The 16,646-nt window shown below is 43.8% G+C and overlaps 2 pseudogenes; both read left to right on the top strand.

Moving 5' to 3' along the window:
* The first annotated feature begins 5,041 nt into the window (after positions 1-5,041).
* On the top strand, positions 5,042-6,558 carry LOC149125306 (ADP-ribosylation factor GTPase-activating protein 2 pseudogene; annotated as a pseudogene).
* Positions 6,559-14,981: 8,423 nt separating this feature from the next.
* Positions 14,982-15,867, top strand: LOC138850338 (syntaxin-18 pseudogene; annotated as a pseudogene).
* Positions 15,868-16,646: the final 779 nt, after the last annotated feature.

Below are 16,646 nucleotides of genomic sequence, written 5' to 3'. Positions count from 1 at the left end.
ACAAAGGGAAAATAGAATTTAACAAAAGTAAAGTGGTCATATTTAAGATTATAATTTAAGAGATGCTTATGAAACTAAAGGTTTCAATTACTAAATGAATCCTAAACATTTATGGGAAAAATATAACCCTAATTTCTCTAGCATTGTTAGGTCTTTTTTCCTCTCTACATGCATTTTAGATATGATTTGTCCACTCAGAAGTCATGCTAGAATGCATTCTACATTGTGAGATATTACAGAGTGAAAACCTATTCCAACTATGGTGTTTAAAGTTTGTTCCTAGGGCAAGCATTGTGGCACAGCAGTTTTAGCCACTGTCTGGGATGCCAGCATCCCATATGGGTGTTGGTTCATGTCTTGAGTGAGTGTCCCACTTCCAATCCAGCTCCCTGATAATGCTCCTAGGAAAGCAGCAGAAGGCAGTTCAAGTGCTTGGGTCCCTACATCCACATTCGAGATCTGGATGAAGCCCCTGCATTCTCATGTTGGCCTGGCCCAGCCCTGACCATGGTAGCCATCTGGGTACTGAACCAATGGCTGATTTTGTAGGTGTATAGAATGCAAAAATTATGGAATCTTTGCTGAGATTTCTGTGGAATGCCTTGGAGACCAGCAAGAAATTTGGTGAAGAACTAGAATTTTTGCAAAGAACACCCAGTGGATTAAATGTCTGGTAGAGCTATGGGAGGAAAGCCACAGTGGTGATGCCATAAATGGAGAACAACCACCAACATCCCATGCCTTTCTGTGAATGCTGCTGATAAGAGTGTGCAGCCACCAGTGGCAGTCACTTGACCCACGTCTTGGGACAGTGCTGCCTAAAGCCTTGAGGAGTCCATATCTTGCTATAGTACACACAAAACGCCAGACTTGCTACTTTAAGATTTAATACTTTTTTTTTGCTGAGTTTCCAACAGTTTTTGGACCTATTATTCCTTTCTACTTGACTATTCTTCCTTTTTAGAATAGAAATGTGCAGAGGAGATGGACTTGGAAAGTGAGGATATCAAATCCCCATGCCTTTATTGATTGATTGATTGATTGATTGATTGATTGATTTTGGTGTTCACATCTCTCTTTCTCTCTATGGTAACTGATATCCTAATAACTAACAGGTCCACTTTCTCGGCTAGCTGTCCACAGTCTGTTAGATAACATCTTGCCTTTGATCTAATTTTGTCTGTAAATGTATATAAGCAACTGCAGGGGGCATGGCACACATGATTGCCTATGGATGGGTATGGACAGGTTTGTGATTGCTTGTGAGTGGTACTAATGATTGATGTGGCTATGTTTGGCTGTCTGTGGGCTGTATGTAGAAGTCTCTCTCTCTCTTTCTCTCTCTCTCTCTGTGTGTGTGTGTGTGTGTGTGTGTCTTACTGCAACTGTGAACACAACACCAGATAGCTCCTACGGTCCCACCACCATAGGGGCATGTGGCTGTCCTCACTGCCACTGTAAATAAAGGGCATATAAACTCACAAATGACTCCAAGTTGCTCCATGATCTGTTGAAATCTGGATCTGCTTGTCCTGGGCCTTAAGCCCTAGGCAAACAAGATGTGTACCTTCTGCCTGTTTCATTATTGGATGTAAATAATTTCTTCTTACATTATAGGACTACAGAGCAAAGGATTTTGCTTTATGACTCAGAAGAGACTTTGCATTTTAACCTTTTGGATTAGTGCTGGCCTCTGGATATTTGGCCTATCAGTTAAGCCACCAGATGGGAATGCTTGGATTTGATTCCATATCAAATTGATTTGATTTGATTCCATATCAGAGTGCTTGGATTTGAGTCCTGGATCTTCTCCTATTTAAATTTCCTGTTAATGCCCTCCCTGGGAGAAGCAGGTCATGATTGAAGTAGTTGTACTTTTGCCACCCATGTGGGAGACCTAGATGGAATTCTCAGCTTCTGGCTGAAGCCTGGCCCAGCTGTGGGCATTCCAGTCATTTGGAAACTGAACAGTGAGTATACATGCCCCCCTCCTTCTCTCTGTCTCCTTCTCCCACTCTATCTTTTGAATATCAAATTATTTTTTAAAAAATAAAATAATACATTAATGCTGGAATGAGGACTTTGGAATTATTGGAGAAGGAATTATTGTAGTTTTCATACTGAGAAAGACATGGGTTTGGGCAGCCAGGCATGAAATGTTATGACTTGACTATAGCTTGATGTCTGAGTTCAATATTCATTGTGAGTATTAATAGGATGCAAACACCACTCAATTGTAATATTGAAAGGTGACATCTTTGGGAAACAAGGTTTAGATTAGGTCCATTGGGAAGAGTCCCCAAGATAAAACTCAAATGGATTTACAAAAATTCACTAACACAAAGACATGGATATCTGTGCTCTCAGTCTCTTGTCATATGATGGCTCTACACTGTTTTGGGACCCTGTCATCAAGAAGGCCATCACAGGATAACTCCCATAAGCCTTACCCTTCCAGAACCATGAGCCACATTAATTCCAGTTTATAAAGAAAGAATTAAAGAAAGGGAAAATATAAGTATCCTACTTCAGCTATTTGGCTATAATAATGTGCATCGAATATTATGAAATGGGGCCATAGTTCCATGTAACTGACATTTTTCTGTATTGTTTAAATAATAAGTTTACAATTTAAATAAAAAGGAAACACTATTTCATTGAGATAGAGCTCAGAAATCTGCAAATTACATACAACCGGGAAGGTAATTATGATAACTTAGCCATATTTTTTTTCTAGTAAATGCAAAATGATTCAGACAACAGTGACTTCCAAAAGTTTAAGTGTCAAAATGTCTGTATCATGCATGCATGCATGAGTGCAAGTGTGTGTGTGTGTGTGTGTGTGTGTGTTTAAATTTATCTGGGAGAACTCAGTGAGTTGGGAATGGAAATGACTTTTTCTTGCAAAGCAATCAGTGTTTGATTGATTATGCCTGTGTATACACACATTGGGTGCAAAAGTGATAGTATCTTTAATTGCAGATTCAACACCTAATTAATGTTGTTCTGAAGTTTGGTAACCTTTTAAAAGAGAAAAGTATTTCACATCAATCCTGTGTTGTTACTCACCTGAATTCCCATTTTCATTCATTTGAATACAAGTTGCAATTGGACTACATATCATTAGTCCTTAACAGCTAGGGGTAAACTGCTAAATTGCTTTCATAAAGACAAAAAAAAAAAAAAAAGAACTAGAGGTAAACTGTCTGGACTCTCCAGATTCACAGTATTCATTAGAAGCAGAATATTATTTTGGTTGAAAGAAATTTGAGTAGGGCAGTCTATAATAGCATTGAGTTCATGTTTAACTACTATCTGCTAAAGACCTTAGCAACACATCTAGATAAGATAAACTTCACATTTACATTAGTGACAGGCACACAGTATGAATTCATTAACAATTGTGCATAGACATCTATAATACTGATGTTTTATGCAACTATACAACTTTATGCAGTAGTGTCAGAATAACAGAGCTAAATTATACAGGTAAACACTTAACTACAATGATTAGTATACAATTTCAGGCATTTAGGTTATTTTTAAGTAAATGTTATATAAATATGTTTCAGTCAAGAATTAACAGCAAAGCAAACATGCCAAAATTTAAACAACTGCTAACATAAATGCTAAGCTGACACACAACTTTTTTGTTATTTGCTTTGCTTGTCAGAAACTCTGTGATGTATGCTAGGTAGATGTCACTAATATACTTGTATATTACAAGGAAAAAGAAGCAATACATTTTAGTTAACATTTTTAAATAATTACACTTAAATATTTTAAACAATAAGTCACATACTGAAATTTTTTTTTTCTAAAATTTTACTTGTATAGCTCTGAGTCATAGTTGACATACAGTAAATAGCATCATATAAAATATGGAATCTGTGATTTTGCACATTTTTACACCTTAGACATCCATTAATTCATCAAGATAATATTAAACACACCAAAATTCATGTCTTTTCTTCTTTTTTTTTAAAGGTTTATTTATTTACTTGAGAGTCAGAGTTACACAGAGAAAGAGAGGCAGAGAGAGTGATGCCCATATGGGCATCAGCTCGAATCTTGACTGCTCAACTTCCCATTCAACTCCCTGCTAATGCACCTGGGAAAGCAGCAGTAGATAGTCCAAGTGCTTGGACCCCTGCACCCATGTGGGAGACCTGGAAGAAGCTTCTGGCTCCTGGCTGCTGGCTTTGGGCTGGCCCAACCCAGCTGTTGTGGCCATTATGTGAGTGGACCAGTGGATGGAATCTCTCTCTCTCTCTGCAACTCTGCCTTTCAAATAAATAAAAGTAAAATCTTAAAAAAAGAATTAGTCAAAATAAAATGTATCTAATACTTTTACAAAGGATAGCTTATAAGATTGATAAAGTATTCTATATAGTTACTGATCTTCCACCTGTTTCTTCTATCCGTTATTGAAGGTTATTGAAATCTCTTTTATAATTAAAGATTTTTAATTTATATATACTATACTTTTGCTTCATATATTTTAGGCTTTTATTAGATACATTTTCAATCACTAGAACTCTTTGTTAATAGGCCTATTTATTAGTGTGTATTGTCTAAATTTATCTTTGTTAATATTCTTGCCCTGAATTTTTTGTTATCTTATATTGATCTATCATTGCTCATCAATTTTAATAAAAACTGTTGTAATGATATGTTTTTTTCACTGCATTTATGCTTTGTATCTTTATATTTAATGTGAATGTATTCATTGGCAGGCTACAGTTGTGTGTTACTTTCTTTTTTAATACAACCTCAGTTTTTTTATTTCACATAGACATTTAGGTCATTTATATTTGGAATGTTTATTGAATAATTTACATTAAATTTTTTAATTTGTTCTTTTTTCTATTTATCTGTTCTTATACATTTCACTTTACCTCTTTTTCATCTTGTTTAAATTAGCTAAGCATGCTCTAGGATTCTAATTTATTTTATTTATTGGCTTATTAGACAATCTTTTGCTTTGTGTTAGTAGTTGCTTTAGGAAATATAATATGTAAAATAATTTACAGGAGAGAAAATGGCGGCAGAACTGAGCAAGACGGAAATCCAGACTCTATAAGAGGCTTTGAGCAATTCCCACCAACAAGGCCTGTTTCCACTGCGGCGCCAGGAATCCGAGCTGCGCCAGCATCACGTATGGTGTTTTCTTGTACATTGACTGCTGCGGGGTCCAGCGCTCCCTGGGCGTCCATCTCAGCTTCATCAGGTCCACAGAGCTGGATTCCAACTGGAGCTGGTTCCAGCTGAGTGTATGCAGACGGCCTTTTTCCACCAGCACGGCTGCACAGCCAGTGATGCCAACAGCAAGTGCAACAGCCGAGCAGCCCAGATGTACCGGGAGAAGATCCGGCAGCTGGGGAGCGCCGCCCTGGCCCTGCGTGGCACTGACCTCTGGATGGACAGCATGAGCAGTGCTCCTAGCCACTCCACAGAGAAGAAGGACTCGGATTTCTTCACGGAGCACACTCAGCCCCTGCCTGGGATGTGCCAGCCGCTGAGCCTGCAGGGATCCAGCAGCCAGCCCCGTCCGCAGAGAGCAGTGGCCTGGCCCAGCCGGAGCACGGCCCCAACACCGACCTGCTTGGCACCTCGCCCAAGGCACCTCTGGAACTGAAAAGCTCCATCATTGGCAAGAAGAAGCCGGCAGCAGCTAAGAAAGGCCTGGGCGCCCAGAAGGTGAGCGGCCGGAGCTTCAGCGAGATGGAGCGGCAGGCCCAGGTGGCAGAGAAGCTCCGTGAGCAGCAGGCGGCGCATGCTAAGAAGCAGGCCGAGGAGTCCATGGTCGCCTCCATGCGTCTGGCCTACCAGGAGCTCCAGCTTGATCGGAAGGAGGAGGAGAAGCAGCTCCAGAATCTGGAGGGGAAGAAGCGAGAGCAGGCGGAGCGGCTGGGCATGGGCTTGGTGAGCCGGAGCTCCGTGTCCCGCTCGGTGCTGTCCGGGATGCAGGTGATGGAGCAGGAGATCCCAGTGACCGCCAAGTCCTCCCGCTCGCAACTGGACCTGTTTGAGGACGTTTGGATGTTCACCTCTGAACCCCCGAAGTACAAGGACACCCCCTTTTCCTTGTTGGAAAGTTTTGGTTCCCGCTGGGATACGGATACCACCTGGGGCATGGACAGGGTAGAGAAGGAGGCAGAAGTGACCATCTCGAGCATCCAGCCCATTTCAGAAAGAGCCACAAGCCGGAGGGACGTGGAGAGCTGGAGCTCGGGCCTCGAGTCCAGCGAAGCAGGCCAGAAGTTTGCAGGTGCAAAAGCCATCTCATCTGACATGTTCTTTGGGCGGGAGGTGGACGTTGAGTATGAAGCCAGGTCTCGGCTGGAGCAGCTCACGGGCAGCAGTGCCATCAGCTCTTCAGACCTCTTTGGGGACGTTCATGGAGCCCATGGAGCAGGAAGCGTGTCTCTGGGCAATGTGCTACCCTCAGCGGACATCGCCCAGTTTAAGCAGGGTGTCACGTCTGTGGCAGACAAGTTGGCTGTGCTGGCCAATGGTGTGATGAATTCTTTGTAGGACCGCTACAGTTCCTACTGATAGCCCCATGGCTCAGGCATCGCTGGGGACAGCAGCAAGAAACCCATGGTTCTCAGGGCATGGGTGCCTCCTGTGGAAGCTGGGTGGCTTGGTTACCTAAGTGTGTGCTGTGCAGGGGGGTGGCCCTAGAGGACCCTGGGGGGGGACTCCTGTGGATTGAGCCCCTCCCCTGTGTGCCCTCAGCCTCTCCTCTGTGCAGTGTCCTTCCACTCCTGCCCCCAGAGCTGCTGCTCACTTGTCCTGCACACTGGAGGGATTTCTCTCAGGGTGGGAGGCCCAGCCCTTCCCCATGCAAGGAAAGGGAAAAGTGTACACCTTCTGCTGGCTCCAGGATCCTTCTAGGTGGTCTGAGGGCTCGGGCCTCTGCCCTCTGGCACCAGGGAGAGACCCAGCAAGAGGGGAGCTGCCGAAAGCCCCCCAGGGAGGGGTTCTGGGCTTGCTGCTGCCTCTGCTGCTGCTGCCAGTGCCTCTTCTGGGTATCAGGAGAGGGCAGAGGAGAGGAAGGACCTTGGTCTGGGCCTTACTAAGGGCTAGAACCTTCACCTGGTACCTAAAGGCTTCATTTGGGACCAGGCCTGAGTGATCCCATGTCCCCTTCCTCCTCCCCCCCTGTGACTGTAATTGCTTGGAGAACTTTCTGGGCCTCTCTGAAGCCTGGCACACCATCTACTGTGGGCCATCGGCCCTCCATTTTCTGAGATGTTTGGCCCTTCCCCTGGCCCGTGGCCGCAGTGGGTCCCATCTGGCCTGTGTCCTGACTCTGGTTGCTGTGAGCCTCACACTGGCCAAGAAAGCAGAAGACATGAGGGAGAGAAGCAGGCTCAGAGGGACCTGGCCTGGCCTGCCCCTGAGAGCTCGAGGGGCTGTGTGTGGGCCTCTCTCTGGCAGCCGGGCCATGCACTGTGTCATCTTTGGTGCCATCCTCCCCTGCCATGCTGGCAGTCTGGGCCCCTCGGCCACCTCCGGGTTGTAGGTTGAGCTCCAAGAAACACAGACCACTCCCTCGACGCTCGCCCAGAGCGACGGGACTCTTTCTGGACTGTTTGTATTGAAACAAAGTGGTGTCAAAATAAAGCCCCCATGGGGCTGGGGTCCTGCCAAAAAAAAAAAAAAAAAAAGAGAGAGAGAGATAATTTACAATGTTTTAACATGATGCTATATTAAACTTCATGTACTGCAATATTATATTTTTGTTTCTCTTTTCCTGGCTTTCATAATAGTGGTTAGTTTTGAAAATTCTATATATTTTTATCTTCTATAAAATATTTCTATTTTTGCTTAAACAACTTATCTTTAAAATAGATTTAATTCCCTAAAAATGTCCATCTACATTCAGTATTTTTAGTGGTTTTTGTACATTTTTTTGGATGCCCAGATTTCTATGTGGTATTATTTTCCTTCTAATTAAAGAGTTTCATTTACCATTGAGTTCCTAGGGGCCAACACTGTGGCATGGAGGGCTAAGCCTCCATCTGCAGCGTCAGGATCCCATATGGGCATTGGTTCTGGTCCCAGCTGCTCCTCCTCTGATCCAGCTCTCTGCTATGGCCTGGGAAAACAGATAATGACCCCCAGTGCTTGGGCCCCTCCACCTGCATGGGAGCCTGGAAGAAGCTCTCCTGGCTTAAGATCACTCAGCTCCAGCCGTTTTGGCCATTTGTGCAGTGAAAGAGTGAGTGGGAGACCTATTTTTCTCTCCCTCTCTCTGTCTGTAATTCCACCTCTCATATAAGTAACATCTTAAAAAAGGAAAAGGTTGAGTTCCTAATTCATTAACCTGGTGCATTTCTGGCAGTTGTTGGCATTTGAGGAGTGAACCAGTGAATGGGGGAGCTCATTTTCTTTCCTATTAAAATAAACATTTTTTAAAAAACCTAAAAGCAATAAATTATTTAATTGTATGGTTTAGAGTCAAGAGCAAATTGATTCTAGCTGAAAAATCTTTAATAATTTTATTTTATTTTATTTGAAAGGGGGAGCGGGGAGGGAGATCTCCCATCTACTAGTTCAGTTTCCAAATGCCTGCAATTAGCATCTGGGAAATCAATTCACATCTCTCAAAGGGATGGCAGGGCTCCAACTGCTCGAGGCAGTATTTGCTGCCTTCCTGGGTGCACATTAGCAGGGAGCTGGAATCAGCAGCAGAACTGGGTTTCAAACACAGACACTGATATAGAATGTGGGCATCACAACTGGCTGCATAGCTGCTCCACCAAAGCCTGCCCAGGTTCCATTGTAGCAAAAGCACATCGGTATTTAACAATGTCAACTATTTTAAAAAACTCATAGTTTAATGATGCAAAAATAGTTTTAGAACTGGAAAGAACTGCACATTAGTGGGGCTGGCACTGTGGAGTAGAGGGTGAAGCTTCTGCCTGTAGTGCCAGCATCCCACATGGGCACCAGTTCAAGTCCCGGCTGCTCCACTTCCAATCCAGCTCTCTGCTGTGGCCTGAGAAAGCAGCAGAAGATGGCTCAAGTGCTTGAGACCCTGCATCCCCAGGGAGATCTGGAAGAAGCTCCTGGCTCCTGGCTTCAGAATGGCTTAGCTCTGGCCATTGCAGTTATCTAGGGAATAAACCGGTGGATTGAAGACCTCTCTCTCTGCCTCTTCTTCTCTTTCTGTGTAACTCTTTCAAATAAATAAATAAATCTTTAAAAACAGAATTGTTAAGTATTCATACATTATTTACTCTTTAAAAAAGCTCAGAAGGATGACTAGATAAAACACTACCCCAAATATCCATTTCTTTTAAAAAGACAGAAATTTAAATCATACAAATATTTTTGTAAGACTAATCGTATAGTTTGCATAAATACAAAACATGACTTTTAGGAGTATTGAAAAGATTCTAAAACAGTCATAGCTTTGTTTTTTTTTTTTAAGATTTATTTGTTTATTTATTTGAAAGTCAGAGTTACACAGAGAGAGGAGAGTCAGAGAAAGAGAGGTCTTCCATTCAATGGTTCACTCCCCAAGTGGCTGCAACAGCCAGAGCTACGCCGATCCAAAGCCAGGAATCAGGAGCTTCTTCCTGATCTCCCATGTGGGTGCAGGGGCCCAAGGACTTGGGCCATCTTCTACTGCTTTCCCAGGCCATGGCAGAGAGTTGGGCCGGAAGAGGAGCAGCTGGGACTAGAACTGGTGCCCATATGGGATGCCAGTGCTTCAGGGCAGGGCGTTAACCCACTGTGCCACAGTGCCAGCCCCTAAAACAGTCATAACTTTGGATATTAACATTCTTTGGAGAAAAGAATTGCAGATAAATGAGAACAGCAGGTTTTTTTTTTTTCTCTTGAGGCATTCTTAAAACCATCATGCCAAGAAATTGAGTAGAAGGTGATTGTCAAACAACATTTTTATTCAGAAATCTCACTAAATATAAAAAAAAAAACTACAAAATTTGCTGTCAAAATCCACTAAAGAGATAGCACAGAAAAACATGAGCTTTTCAGAATTAAGAATTGTTGCAGGGCTATACTTAGAAATAGGAGGAAAAGTACCTAGCACACAATGTTCTCGATCATGTCTAGGGGATCTTCCTGGAACTTAGCTTCCTGCGAGGAAGCACATCTTACTGTTTCTCATAGTGGAATGAGTCTGATGATTTTTTGTGCTTTATTATCACTATAAGACTACTGACAGTTATGACAGAGCTGTCCTTTCCTGCCTTATAAGACTTTCATCTGAACTATTCATACTGTAATTACCTCAATTGAATCATATGCATTGTCAGAATTATACATATCAAGTTTGATTACTAGTCAAGATGTCTTTTATAATGTTCTGGTATGTTTCAGCTTTAGAACACAAAATGTTATTGTGTGTGCAGAGGTACAGAAGTAGAATCCAGGGCATAAATAGAACATTTGTGCATCAAATATTCATTGAAGAAGGAATGGCTGCAATTGCAAAAAATTTTTTTGAAAGTAAGAAACAATGGCTTAATGGGATGTAAGAAGCCACTGCAAAGTAGGGGAGATATGCTATTTTATTATCCTGCAATAGTCAGAAGGATGTTGGAACACTGGAAATGGGAAAGAATTAAGCAGAGGAAATTGTCAGATTTCTTTTTTTTTTTTTTTTTTTTGACAGGCAGAGTGGACAGTGAGAGAGAGAGACAGAGAGAAAGGTCTTCCGTTGCCGTTGGTTCACCCTCCAATGGCCGCCGCGGCCGGCGTGCTGCGGCCGGCGCATCGCGCTGATCCGATGGCAGGAGCCAGGAGCCAGGTGCTTTTCCTGGTCTCCCATGGGGTGCAGGGCCCAAGCACCTGGGCCATCCTCCACTGCACTCCCTGGCCACAGCAGAGAGCTGGCCTGGAAGAGGGGTAACCGGGACAGAATCCAGCGCCCCAACCGGGACTAGAACCCGGTGTGCCGGCGCCGCTAGGTGGAGGATTAGCCTAGTGAGCCGCGGCGCCGGCCTAGATTTCTAATAATATAAGAGGAACAAAGAGGGGAGGGAAGCATAGGGGAGAAAGAGAGAGAGACAGAACCCAAGGCAATTTGCATATTGCTTAGGTTGTCAGTTTCTTGGAATCTCCCAGGTACTTTTTACGGAAGTAGTTTAAATTCTAGGAATCGGGGCTGACATTGTGACATGGCAGGTAAAGCCACCACTTGCAGTGCCCGGATCCTATATTGGCACCGGTTTGAGTCACAGCTGTTCCTTTCCAATCCAGCTCTGTGCTATGTCCTGGGAAAGCAATAGAAGATGGCCCAAGTCCTTGGGCCCCTGCAATCACGTGGGAGACCCAGAAGAAGCTCCTAGTTCCTGGCTTTGGATCAGCCCAGCTCTGGCCATGGTGGCCATTTGGGGAATAAACCAGCAGATGGAAGACCTCTCTCTCTCTCTCTCTCTCTCTCTCTCTCTCTCCCACTCCCTCTCCCTCTCACTTCTGCCTCTCTGCTGCAACTCTGCCTTTAAATAAATAAATAAATCTAAAAAAAAAAAAAACCTCTAAGAACAACTAACTACCTTGAGGGAAATAAATCACAATAAGAATCCAGTGAAATAAGATCTACTGATGTAACATCAACATCAAAACTTGAAAAATGGATTGCATTGGCTTGGAAGAAAGTTCTGGACATAATAATTAAGAACTTGTCTATAACAGTGCTGTATAACAAATATTCTATTGTGTGCTCATATAAGAAACTGCCTACGATGAAAGAAAAATATTATCAAATGTTTAGGCTATGAATGAATTTTTGAGATTCCTCATTTATTTTTCATACTGTCCAACATCGATATAAAATAAAAATCCAAGAAATCCAGAATAGCTATTTCAAAAAATGTAAAAATTCAATTCATATACAGAAGTTTAGAAAATAGAAATACTCATCTGGCTTGATAATCATTTACATCTGAAAAGTCACAGAATTTACAGGAATCTGGAATCCTATGACCTTACTGCATTTTAAGGATTATGTAGTCATTTAGGCAAATCAGAGAGCTGAATCTTCCTAAAATAGCATCCTGTGGCCACTGTGGAAAGATAAACATTGTATTGCTGTGAGAGTGAGAAATAAGAGAATATCAGGTTTAGGGTGTGACTAAGGAATACACAACAAATCAGCCATTAAAGTTTGCAGAAAAAAAATCTAGGTAATAACAGTGATTTCAGATGGTTATTTCATCAGTTCATAAGATAATGTTAGACATGGTACAGGCTACAACGAGAATGTTTTTAGATATTGATGACAGTTGAAATAACCATGTGAAAACAATCAAATATGCAGTTCATATTTTTATTTCTAGATAGCACTAGTGGCATGCTTGATCACTGAATTAGCCACATAATTTTAGAGCAAACTAAATTTCCCATTAAAGATTAAAAGCATAAGAATGATGTTTTCAAAATATGATTATTAAATGAAGATTTTTGAGAAAGTCAAAGTAAAGAAATGAATATTATTCCTTTACAATGAGAAAGCTATCTTCTGTATAAATGATTAACTGTGCTGTCACAGAAAGCTCTAATTTAGAAATAAAAACTAATAACTAATAGGAATAACTAATAACTAATAACTCTAGGAGCAGACATTCTGCAACTTGAGACACACACGGCCCAAGTGTGAGAGTAGTTGTGTCTCAGCCACTCTGCTTCCTGTTGAGCTCCTTGTTAACACATCTGCAAGGCTAGCATGACAGCACCAGTGCTTGGGACCCTGACACTTATATGGGAGGCTTGGATGGATCCTAGCTTCAGCCTTGCCCAGCCCTGGGTGTTATGGCCATTTGGGGTATTAATCAGCAGATGAATGACCAGCCTCTCCCCTCCTCTCTGCCCCTCCCCTCCTCCCCCTCCACTCTCCTCCCCTCCCCTCTCCTCTCCTCTATTTTTTCTCTCTGTCTTTAAAGTAAGAAAATCTTTTAAAAAATTAATAACTTTAGATTAAATTGCAGATTTTCTTTTTTTTTTAAAGACATTTATTTGAAAGGCAGAGTTACAGAGAAGCAGAGGCATAGAAAGAGAGACATACGTTGTCCATCTGCTGGTTCTCTCCCTGGATGGCCACAATGGCAGGAGCTGCACGCCTCCAAAGCCAGGAGTCAGGAGCTTCTTCTGGGTCTCCCATACGGGTGCAGAGGCCAAAGCACTGGGGCCTACTTCTACTGCTTTCCCAAGCCACAGCAGAGAACTGGATCTGAAGTGGAGCAGCCAGGATTTGAACCAGCACCCATATGGGATGCCGACACTGCAGGTGACAGCTTTACTTCTATGCCACAGTGCTGGCCCGAAATTAAAAATTTTCAAAGAAACACTGTCAACTGTTAATGTAATCATTAGTTATTAGAAATACCAGTGATCGGCCAGCAGCATGGCTCAATAGGCTAACCCTCTGCCTGCGGCACCGGCACACCAGGTTCTAGTCCCGGTTGAGGCACAGGATTCTGTCCCAGTTGCTCCTCTTCCTGTCCAGCTCTCTGCTGTGGCCGGGGAGTGCAGTGGAGGATGGCCCAGGTCCTTGGGTCCTGCACCCATATGGGAGACCAGGAGAAGCACCTGGCTCCTGCCTTCGGATTAGCGCTGTGCGCCTGCTGCAATAACTGGCTGCAGCGGCCACTGGGGGATGAACCAACGGAAAAAAGGGAGACCTTTCTCTCTATCTCTGTCTCTCTCTCTCACTGTCCACTCTGCCTGTCAAAAAATAAATAAATAAAAAATAAAAAAATAAAAAAGAAATACCAGTGATCAACAGATAATGGCAATTATCTGAAGAGTAATTGAGTATCTGTGTAATGATAAGGTATGTTTTTGCAACTAGAAGAAAAATAATACATTAAAAGGAAGCAAATTTTCACAATTTTAACCTGCTGGCCAGTCTCAACATCACTCATATCAGGAGACAGGTGACTAAGTTCTATGCAACATTTTATGCAAACTTAACCATTAAATACCATGTATAATGCAATTTTTGCTGGGAAAGTTTAATTTGAGTCTAATAGTTCTTTACTTTTGAGTTCTCCATTTAAAAGAATTAGAGGGAATTGAAATGATTGAATCATCACCAAAATAGGGAATAGGGATATATGTCTACTCATCAATAAATCAGAATATTATTAACAAAAGGACTGCTGAAAATTAAAAAGTCTGGGTGCATAACAACCACCTACAACTGGTTCTGAATAGATCCTGTTGTGCAAAATGAGCTGTCATAATGATTTTGAGGAAAAATACTAAACAGGAATAGTTGATGAGCAATTTTAAATTTGTGATATGTCATCTTTACAATGTAAGATAATTTTATCTGAAATATGCAAGAATTAAAAATTGAATTATTTATATTTTTGAAATGTTAATATTAACTGTACTTATTTAGAGATGCAAATTAATTTTATGTATACCATAAATAGCTCAGATTTGAAGGAGCTTTACAGATTTGTGTGTGTGTGTGCATGTGTATATGTAGATACATGAAGCTTCTTCAAATCTCAGCACGCACACACACATACACACACAGTAACCTAATACTCAAATAGTTGAGCTAGGGGCTCACTTTTCTCTCTGATCATCGGTATAAAGATTTCTTCTTTAGCACAGCAGAGAATTGTTTTTCCTGCTTAAGTATTATTCAAAGTATTTTGTTGGAGGTAAATGCTGTTCAAGCATCCTTAGTGTCCATGAATAGTATTTATATAAAAATCAGTAGCTGACCCTTCAGATTCACAGGTTAGACAGTGACAGAGAGAGAGAGAGAAAGGTTTTCCTTCCGTTGGTTCATCCCCCAGATGGCTGCTAAAGCCAGAGCTGTGCCAATCCAAAGCCAGGAGCCAGGCACTTCCTCCTGGTCTCCCATGCAGGTGCAAGGCCATCCTCCACTGCCTGCCCAGGCCACAGCAAACTGAGAGATTTTCTTCTGGAGCATAGGAAAGATTATATTAATGCTTACAGCCACGTTCTGTCTGACTGGCAGGATGACAGACACAGAGGAGACCAGATAGACCAGGACGCACAGATCTTCATGAGGACCTGCTCGGAAGCAATTCAGCAGCTCAGGACAGATGCGCACAGGGAGGTCCCCTCCCAGCAGGTGAAGGAGCACAGCACTGCCACTCTGGATTTCATCGAGGATTACTTAAAAAGAGTGTGTGAACTTCACTCAGAACAGAGAGTCATCCGAGTTAAACGAGTGGTGGATAAGAAGAGATTATCTAAGCTGGAACCAGAACCAAACGCAAAAACAAGAGAATCCATCGCTTCTGAGAAAGCGTCACAGAATCCTTCAAAAGACTCTGAAGAGAAACCTGCCTCTGAAGAGTTCCCAGAAAAGACTGTGTCTGAAGCGCAGCCTGACTGGAGTGCCTGGGGAGATGGCAAAGGAGAAGAGGAGTTATCCCCAGAAGAAATGCAAATGTTTGAACAAGAAAATCAGCAGCCCATTGGGGAGATGAACAGCTTGTTTGACGAAGTGAGGCAAATCGAAGGGAAAGTGGTTGAAATTTCCAGACTCCAAGAGATATTCACGGAAAAGTTGTTGCAACAGGAAGTGGAGGTTGACAACATCACCAGTTGGTGGTTGGAGCGACTGGAAACATCAAGGAGGGCAACGAAGACATAAGAGAGGCCATCAAGAACAACGCCGGCTTCCGCGTGTGGATCCTCTTCTTCCTCGTGATGTGCTCCTTCTCCCTGCTCGGGCGGCGGCGCCGGCAGTCTGCACTGGCAGCTTGGCAGGCGTGCGCCTCTGCATGTCTCTGGCACTGTGGCGTGACTGTCACCAGGGTGTCACAGAGCTGCTTCAGGGGAGAGGGGCCTGAGCCACACCTGCGGATTCCCATACGAAGCGACACCCAGACTTGAGTCCTTAGCTGAGCACACGGAAGTGGTCTGTGCAGCAGTCACTGGGCAGGGTGGGCTCGGGGAGGGGCGTTAACCACCTGACCGCGAGGCTGCCGGCCAGCGGCGGCTCCTCACTCAGCAGAGTCTGACCCTGCCTGTCCCCGGAGCTCCAGGGAAGAACGCGTCTAATGACGGCTCTCACGAATGCTCGCTCCCTTGTCTCTGCACGGCTTCCTGTCTGCCCGAGTCAGCGGATGCGCGGTCCGAGAAAATTCCCACCTGCCTTGTTCATCCAATAAATCTGATGACGGCCCTCTGTTGTGTTGTCGGTGAGTTAACAGCCCGGGCCCTCGGCCACAGTCTGCCTGGCCCGACTAAGCCCAGAACCACTCACAGCAGGTGCAGGCCAGGGCACCTGCGGCCTGCTTTCCCATCACTGGGTCTATGGAAGGGGCCACGGAAGCGCGGGCCTACTGCCCCGACCCCCGGAAATGTCAGCAGGGCAGCAGCCGGTTGCAGCCGGAAACAAGGCCCGAGTCGGCTGTGTGTGCAGGGTGTGTGTACAGGGTCAGCGGCAGCAGCACCGGCGGCCGAGCGTCCCTGCACAGAGTGGGCGTGGCGAGTGTGCGGCCTCTGCTCCTGATCTCGCTGTGCCTGCGCCCAGGGCAGCACTCGCCCACCTGCTGAGGGCATGGGTGTCAGTCATCCCTGATGTCGCCAAGCGCATTCCGGGGAGCAGCAGTGGGGCTGACCGTGGCCACCGTGCCGGTCTCATTATTTGTGATTTATTTCTGACCTCA

Source organism: Oryctolagus cuniculus, chromosome 7, assembly GCF_051225735.1.
Source record: "Oryctolagus cuniculus isolate XC-2025 breed Fujian yellow rabbit chromosome 7, ASM5122573v1, whole genome shotgun sequence".
In the NCBI taxonomy this organism is placed as follows: Eukaryota; Metazoa; Chordata; class Mammalia; order Lagomorpha; family Leporidae; genus Oryctolagus; species Oryctolagus cuniculus.
Note: the sequence above shows the minus strand (reverse complement) of the source record. Positions and strands in the feature narration are given on the sequence as shown.